Here is a 6,736-nt window from a genome sequence, read left to right on the forward strand (position 1 = left end):
AATTACTGATAATGATCAGATCACTGGAAGGATATCAAGTTTGTGCAGTGAAAACAAATTATTTTCACGTCATTTCCTGGTTGTAAGTATGCCTCAAACTTACTCAGGTAAAAAAAAAAAAAAAAACAACAAACCAACAAAAAACCCCCCACAACCCAAACCCCTAGAAATCATATTTCCATCTGGGAAAATATAAATCTTTCCTCAAATGAAAATGTTCTTATGTGTTCTCTAGTAATGCCTCATTATTATCATACAGAGCTACAAGTTACAGACCACCAGCACAGTCTAGCAAATCTAAGAAAAGCATGTGACTTACTAGAAGTTTTCTTCTTTACAGTATAAGAAAAAACTCCAAACTCTTTGTAATTACACACCAAGCAACACCTTTCTAAGGTTGTTTCTCTCTGTCTCTTCTTTTAAAGCAAGAAGGATGATTCTTTGATTTATTTTTTTTTTAGTGTTACAAGCCTGCATCTGGGCAGTGACATTTTGAACTCTTCTACATATATGACGTGATAATAGGAACAGATGAGAATCAGTTTATTTTGTACCAAGGAATGACAAAATCATACCCTTCAGCAAAAGACTTCAAGATCTGTTTCTCAAAGGAAAGGCTCAGGGCTACCCAAGCCAAAGCAAACACACAGCACTAGCTTTTCAAACTTTGGCTCAATTTGTGCTACTGTGCACTGAAAAAAGCTCTCTAAGCTGTGGAGCCATCAGGATATTTTCCAGAGGGTGAGCTCATGGGCAGCTTCTTCCACAGGCAAGTATCATTTTCCAGTGATACTCACTTTTCTCCATTGTTACCAGAACTAATTTCGCAGCTGGGTATTGTATGCAGACAACATTGTGCTTCATTAGTTTATGGTATCATGGAAAAACTAACATGGACTAAGAAAAAGCACAGTCAAATAACCCAGAATTAAATCTATCAGTGAAAATCACTCTATGTAAAGAGTGATTATTTTTTAAAATATTGTAAATGTAAATAAATGTAAATAATGTAAAGAGTATTATTTTTAAATTGGCAAAAAAAACCCCAAACCTGTAATACCAAGCTCTTAAATTTTTACTGAAGAGCGCAAACAAAGCAATAATATTACTAACAGTTTAAAGATAGGGAAACATTAGTACAACAAAAAGCGACCTTGAAATGTAACAGTCAATGCCACCCAGATAATGCATTTTGAGTGCTCCGTCCACCAGAAAACAACTTCCAAAGCTAAATTTTATTGAAAAAAATATTTATAGAGAACTGCAGTGTTCAGCAGGATGCAGACCTAAGTCTATATAATGGTGTCTTGATTCACAGCTAAGTTTCTCCTATTATTTTCTCTATTCAATACTCAAGGTTTCTGTGAAAAAGAAAGTAGCACTGAGGCAGATAATAAATAAGCATACTTTGGGGAGTTGTTTGGTACTAACAACAAGGTTGTAAGAAAAATACTCCCAAGCCTTCTGAAATCAGTGGTTACTTCACCCAGTTCTGATGAATCTCAGCTGGAGCATCTAAGCTTTAAATTTTTCATGAACAGCTACGGTGTGTAATTTGTTCCTCATTAAGAAAGACTGACATAACATTCTATGAAAGACAAAACATTTTCCGTCCACTAAATCACATGTACAAAGGAAAATACCAATGAGAAAAGCTGCAGTAACAGAAACAAAGGGAAATCTGGTTTTTAAGGCATTTGCCTGGAAGTTAGAAAACCTGGGTTCAAATTTTCTTTTCCTTCACAGATTTCTTTGACCAGGGCAAGTTACCATTATCATCTATTTCCCAAAAGTTAAGAGAGAAAGAGAGCGTGAGCATTTCCCTGTCAGAAAGACCTCATGAAAATAAATATGACCAGGAAGACTTAACAAAACTGGAGGTTAAATTCCTCACAAAAATACTGTAACAATGTACAGTCTGTAGAAGGAGCAGCACCGTTTAGTCTTAAAAATTCAGAATTTCAAATCTCTTTGGAGGTTTATGACAATTTGCGGGCACAAAGCGTAATCCAAAACTTTCAGTACCAAAAATTTTCTCACAAATACACAGTGTTGCAAAACTGATCATAAAAAACCTGTGCAGATAAAGATTGAAAACTTGCATCATTCTTAATTGTGTCTCTTTTCCTTTCTATTTTTTTTAAACTTGTTTTTTCTAATGGATATAAAACTATCCTGTAAAATAGTAGGACTAACAAACCCACCATTAGGTGGTTAAACCGTACCACTACCATACACTTGACATATACGTTAGTGCACAGTGCTCTGCTGTCTGTTCTGCAAATGCAAGTTAGGAAACAGCTGCTGTATGGTATTTTTGTCAGTCAGACATTCACTAGTTTGCAACAAAGAATAATTAGCTGATGGGGAAGTATTTCTGATTAGCCTGGGGACTTCAATTTGTTATTCTTAAGTAGCATTTTGATCAAATACTGTAATAAACTACCACACTTGTTTGGAAAATTGTACTGTTACTGTGAAAACCACAAACATGCTGTAAGAGGAGGAGGAAAAAAGTTAAATGTTTTAATGAACAATTTAGTTCTTTCTTACAGTCTCAGACAATTTAGTTCCTACTTACAATCATATACACTTCTATGGATATTCACAGCCCCTAAATGCACATGTGCTGCCGTGTTACATGGATGCCTGGGAACAGAGCACTCCTCCAGGACAGGAAGCAGCGTCTGCAAGACGTGCAGTAACTGGCACACATAACAGAAGGGAACTCACGGAAAGTAATTGTTTTCCATTTTTTCCTCCTCAAAAATTGAATAATGACACTGGTTTGATAGAAGAGCCAGAAGAGATGAAGATATGTTTCCAATTTGTAGTCAGATATATTTATGAAAGCATTTTCCCACATACAGTAGTGTGGTTGTACCATACTAAATAAAGTAGAGGACAGAGGGAAAGAAACTTATCAATTTACTACGTGGTAGAAAGTCCAAATTACTTCAGTCAGCAGTTTGTAAAACCAAAGACACCATTGTTAGGAGACGAGCTCATAGGCAGAAAAGCCAACAGTTTTGTGGTATCGCTGGTTTCAAGAAGACTGGATATTTTCCATGGAGTAAGGGCTGGAAAAATTTTCTACAAAACCAAATGTATATACTGGTTAACCTTGGTAGGACTTGGAGTACTCTAAAAACAACGGAAGACAAACATTTGCAAAGGCAATACCATGGGATTTGTAACACACAGAAACATTCATTATAAAATGTCTCAAGAGAGACATTACATAATTATGAGATGTTCCCATGGATGGCATCAAGGTGATCACAGAGTCGGAAAACTTGTCACAGGAAAAAACGTTAAAGGAATTGGATTTGTTCAGCTTAGACAAGTGAAAGGGCAGGAATGGGACCTGACCACTCTTCCAGTACCTACAAGGTAGTTACAGGGAAGATGGAAATACTCAGAGTGATACTCAGCAACAGGACAAGAGGCAATGGCAGACATTCGGTCTGAATATAAGTAAAAAATCTCTTCCGTGAGTACAATGAAATATTAGAATAGGTTCCCTGGTAGGGGATAGCAACTTCCCTTGCTGGAAATATTCCAAGATTTGGCTTGACTGGACCCTGGATAACCGAATCTACGGCCCTGCTTTCCACAGAAGGCTGGACCAGACGATCTCCAGGGGTCTGTTCCAGCCACAACTCTATTATTCTACAATAAACATGATAAATGTGCTAGCCTATACCCACACATCTATTATTGTAGGGGAGTTTGGAGTACAGCAGTTAGATAGACTAAACTGCTGCAGCAGCAAGGTTCTGCATGTACAAGCAGGCAACGGACGTCGATTTTAACAGTGAATAAAGCAAGTACTTCAAGATCTCTTTTATCATGAGACATAAGCAAAATTTACCTTATAAAAATATAGAGCTAGAGAGACTACCTTATTTTGGCTCAACTAACAAAATTAAAATTTGATGTTGTTGACACTGTGGTCTTTCCTGAATAGTCTCACCCTAATGGATCACTGGAATTAATCATCCCACCTTTGTCACTGCAGCAATGAAGCCTAACAGAGAAAAACAGATCAGTAAGTGCAGCAAAAACCAAGCAGTTTTCAAACTAAGATACCACCACATGAAAGAAAACACTACCAATAATTCAGCTGAAACGATGTTCAGGAAGTTGTACCCTGAATCACTTCTGACCGGTGCAAATAATTTTCTTATTCATTGAAACAGGCTAAAAAATTCTGAAGCTGTCTGGAGCTTTCTAGCAAAGCTTTCCCTCTAAAGGAATCAGACTTTATTGAAAGTACTGCCAATTTTTTTTTTCATTTTTTTCCCCAAAACCCAACTATTTCCTAATACTTTTCCCAAAAATCAGGAAAAATATATTACAGGAGATTAAATACTTTAAGAAGGTTGCATTTTAACATTTTTAAACATATGCTATCCAGCGTCAGAAAGCAGAGAATGCTTCAAAAAAGAGTATAGGAAAAAGACAAAGGTACAATAGCTGTTTTCCAGATGTAGCTTCCTGTCAGCAGCAAGTGGTGGTTAAGGGACTTCCTGAGATAGATCTTACATAAAAACTTTTAGGTTTAAGTCTGGGTGGTAATTTTTCTTTACAAGATTTATTCTTTGAATTTGTCTGTTCGCTTTTTCTGCTATTCTTACAGAAACATTTTTTTTTTTAATTTTTAGTTTTGAAAGGTATTGTGGCAATTGAACTGCACTCTCTCTGAAAAATCAAATTGTTTCATTTCTCAAAGTCTACTTTTTCAAGATTGGCACATTCTTATCTCTTTTGTTTACTTTGAGCTTCTGATCACTGACCCTAAGTTAATTTTTATGACCAGCTGTTTTATAGTATTTTCACTCATTTGCAAAGCCAAAACCCTTCCCTGACGACTGCATTACCCTGCTGCTGACGACTGTCAGCTTCCACAGCCAGAAATAACAGGGTGTTAGTACCTTACTGGATGTTATTCTCCAATCGTAGATTTTAATACAAGCTGATTCCTGAGATTGTCAGTATGAAAGACAAATTAACTATGAAATTTTTTGCAAAGAACATCATTCAGCCAAAAACCTTTAACAAAAGCAACAAACTGCACTTCACAGTACTACAAATCCAAGGAAAAGGCATTCCCACTTGGTCCAAGCAGAATGCCCACACAAAGGCATAACCCATTTTTTTCTTTAATCCTTCACAAAGAGCAAACACCTATTGTTATCCAAACAATTCAGATATCCTACAAATGTTCGGCACATCCAAACAAAAGTTCCCTGTCATCTATCAAGTTGCAACAACTTTTCTTTTTCCCTGTAGACAAATGTGACACAGGTCAAAGAAACATGGCAGCTTTGTCATATGTGATTTGGAATGAGCCATATACAAAAGCTTACAGGAACAGCTTACTTAGCTTTAAAAAGACAGACGCACTCAGCACTTAATCAGAAGGCTGATCTGTGTAATAATACATTTCTTGTTCAAAGAGGACAGAAAAGAAATAGTTTGTCTATTTTTGATTTTTCAAATATTTTTATTTATAACACAATTACCTGTAAGAGAACTTTACTGACATTGACTAAAAAACACACAAGAGAAGTCTCTAATCTCCTTCATTGGGTAAAATTTTTAGGCATATAACCGCACTTATTTAAGTGACCTAAAATCAATGGATTTTAACTATATGCTAAGGAGTTTAAAAGGCATTATGGATGCTTTATAAATATCATCCTAAATAAACAACCTCATCCCCAGGAAATCCTGTTTTTCAAGAACCTTGTTGCTGAGGGGCATAACTGTAAGTTAGAAACCTTATTTTCCTACAAAAGCAAAGAATCTAAAAATATTACTTTTAAAATGAAAACTAGATACTCCAGCCAAGTAGTAATCTAGGCAGGGAATCACCTACCCAGCTCTACAAGGAGTTAGAAATTGGAGAAACCAATCAGCACAGGAAACAGCCACTTCAATATCCTGGCAAACACTCATGGCAAACCACTCCCTATGTTCTTCCTGCTCCCACTACCCTTCCTTGAGCAGCTCTGTGTATCCTAGGCTGAAAAGGCACCTTAGAAAGGAAGGAGTATGAATCACATAGAACTTGAAAGGAAAGCTTAATAGGACTACTGATAAATCTGTCAAAAATGAATAGAATTATCACTTTTTGGTTCAATTTTCAGTATAAAACTGGTGCATTGGAAAAGCTTTGGACAACTTTAATCCCAAGAATCCAGACTATGCTACTAAATAGCACTGAAATGGCCACTCCAGTCCCTGTGTCCTCCTCTTTAGAAACAGAAATGAATAAGCTTTGAGTTAAAATAGAAAATAATGGTAACATAAAACCAGTAAATAATTAGAGGTGCTAATACTCCCTGAAGGAATCTCAGACCATACAGTAAAGGTACAAGGAACTTAAAAAGCCCAAGGTGTACTGAATTGCTACTGAAATATATTTAGATGTGGGTTTTTTTCTGACATCCACTTTTATGATGGAAATAATTTATTATTAGAATAGCAACTACTTGCTTTTTAACTTGAACAGAAATAGTTTGTTTTAATCCAGTGTCTTTAAACCTCTTTATATGTCCTTTAGGTACTCAGTGTTCTCATGTTGGTTTCCTCCATCTCTTCAAAACCCAAAGATCTTTAAAACTGACAGATAAATTACAAAGAAACCTATTATTTCAATATGGTATAGCTTTCTGAAGATGGCTGTGATATACAGTGACTGAAACAACCATTTGGTTTGCTAAACTGT

At 36.0% G+C, this 6,736-nt stretch overlaps 1 protein-coding gene across 2 annotated transcripts in view; it reads right to left on the bottom strand.

Moving 5' to 3' along the window:
* RALGPS1 (Ral GEF with PH domain and SH3 binding motif 1) overlaps nucleotides 1-6,736 on the bottom strand; it is a 75,364-nt gene that overhangs the window by 32,240 nt on the left and 36,388 nt on the right. The gene's annotated exons all lie outside the window — the stretch shown is intronic.

The sequence above is a fragment of the Manacus vitellinus genome, unplaced genomic scaffold (genome assembly GCF_001715985.3).
Source record: "Manacus vitellinus isolate BGI_N305 unplaced genomic scaffold, ASM171598v3 scaffold_27_pilon, whole genome shotgun sequence".
NCBI classification, from domain to species: domain Eukaryota; kingdom Metazoa; phylum Chordata; class Aves; order Passeriformes; family Pipridae; genus Manacus; species Manacus vitellinus.